The following is a 2403-nucleotide window of genomic DNA, read 5'->3' as shown; positions in this document are numbered from 1 at the left end:
TTGAAAATGTGGAAATACAATCCACTCGAAACGGTTAAAAAGAAAGATTCCTCGTTGCTTGTGGATCTTGAATGTGGATCAATCGGTCAATTCGAAAAAATTTCAACAATCGTAGAAGAGCCTGAAGTGAATGACAGCTTGATCACAAAGGAACCAAACGAAGATGTAGAAATCAATGAAGATAAAAGCAACATAAATTCGTTCGAATTCATTGATGTTAGAGAAATTGATTTTGTGATTCAGTTCGGTGAAGAAGTTGAAGTCTACATTGTTAAGTTTGAATCGGATGGCCTAAAAAGATCCTATTACATTGAAAAGGACAACGACGAGATCTGGAGAAACAACAAAGAGTGGAGCACAGTCAAAAGAAGAAAAATGGACCGGGCATCAAAAGCCTTCTTTAAAGTTCCATGATGTAATTGCCAAAGTCAAGCTAATGACTATAAAGAAGCGCTTCTTGGGAGGCAACCCAAGCGTTTTATTTTATTTTTATTTTTATTTCGTTTTCTGTTTTTGATTAATATGATAGTTTCAGTTATTTTATAATTTCTATTTAGGAATTCATCAGCCATATCCCATCTTCCCTTAGGTTTATAAGTAGTCAAGTTGGTTATTTAATGTTTGAGCTAAGTAACACTTGTTCCATGTATTTAATATCTAAATTTGATTTTTCAAGAACATGACGCCGCAGAATAATCATACCAACTTTGACGAGGAGAACATGAAAAATCTCAAGTTTGGGGGTAAAAGTTAGAAGAAGCGTCCATCAAATTCAACGTCAGAGCACAAATCATCATTGACAATTCAGACAAGTTAGGAAAGTCCTCCTCATTTTCTTTTAATTTAATATTGGAGACAATGTTTAGTTTAAGTTTGGGGGGAGTATATTATAAATTGTCTAGAATTGCCTTTTTTTTTTTTAATTGTGTGAATTGTGTGCATTTAAAAAAATTATTTTATTTTATTTGTGTGTTTTGTTTTTAATTTCTTAATTGTATGCATTGATTAAAAAAAAATTTCTTTTCGTGTTTTTGCATACTTATGTATGTTAGATAACCTTACCGGAATTGATATGTGTAATTGAGAGTATGCGTTGATTTATGAATTGTGGACGAGTTATGTGTTTGAGTTAGATTTTTGCTTATTCATGCGAAACGAAAATTATTTTTGCACGTGAGTTGATTGTAGCATTGTACATGAGTAGGTTGATTCATATTTATAGGTTTGATTAGAGAACTTAGATGCTAAACCCAAACAACCTTTAAACATTATTATACCTTGAACCAAATATAGGATGTTTGGTAGATTAAGCTATTGTAAGGAAACTTGGAGATAAATGTGGATTTTGTGTGTGCTAGTTTTTGTGTGGACTGTCTGAAACTAATAGGATGAAAATTGGGTGAAAACCTTAAGTTAGAGGTCGATTTTCGAGGATAAGTGTTTAATAAAGGGCATTGCACTAATCACCGCAAAAAAAAGATCCCAATGAGGACAACTCTAATAATCTCATTGTGATTCGTCTCTTCGTAACATTTATGACTCGAGTGATTAAGCCTGTAAGGGTTTAAAACCTGGTGCCCTAAAGTCATCTGATTTGGGAGTCGTCGGCCTAAAACTCGCTACAGTGGTCATTTAGAAAGTTTTAGGGAGAGATGTCCGCACAAAGAGTGATTAAAGAATAAAGATATATATGAAGAAAATAAAAATAAAAAGAGAAAAAAATAGATATCAAATGCCTTGATTAAGCCCCGAACACTTGTTTTAGAGGATTAGACCTTTGATAAGGGGTTAGTAACTTGGTTGATTCCTAAAGGTTGAAGCAGTGAAAAATAAGGAGGACCCTCATTTGTTGACATGTGGAATTACAATCAATAAAATCTAATTAAACTTGAGTGGTGTAAGAAATTAATATTGAAAATTTAACTTTAGGTTACACCCTTGGAAAGAGAAAAGAAAATAAGTTTGGGGGTGTGTGAATCCCACGAGCGAAGTAAGGAAAAATTTGACTTCTAAGGTTGGGAATTGGGTCAACTTATTATTGTACAACATTGCACTTGACTCTCTCTCCCCACACACACTCGTTTTGCATTGAATATATGAGAATTTAGCTTTTGCATTATAGCTTTGAAGTGATTCATGGAATCGAAGTTATGTCTTTAATCCTAAGACATGAAGGCAAGCTATCTAGCGAAATTTATTTTAAGTGATTTTGTTTGTCTTAGTTGTGCTTGTGTGTCTATTAATTATTTTTATTGGTTTTGGTGTTTGCTCGAGGACAAGCAAAAGATTAAGTTTGGGGTGTTTGATGAGTGATTCACCCTCATTATATTATGCCATTAATTTCATGATTTTGCTATCTTGGAGAGTATTTTAGAAGTGCTAACAAGTGATTTTGGTGTTGTT

The sequence above is a fragment of the Olea europaea genome, unplaced genomic scaffold (genome assembly GCF_002742605.1).
Source record: "Olea europaea var. sylvestris unplaced genomic scaffold, O_europaea_v1 scaffold716, whole genome shotgun sequence".
Classification (NCBI taxonomy): Eukaryota; Viridiplantae; Streptophyta; class Magnoliopsida; order Lamiales; family Oleaceae; genus Olea; species Olea europaea.
The sequence above is the reverse complement of the archived record's forward strand: the minus strand, read 5'-3'. Positions refer to the sequence as shown.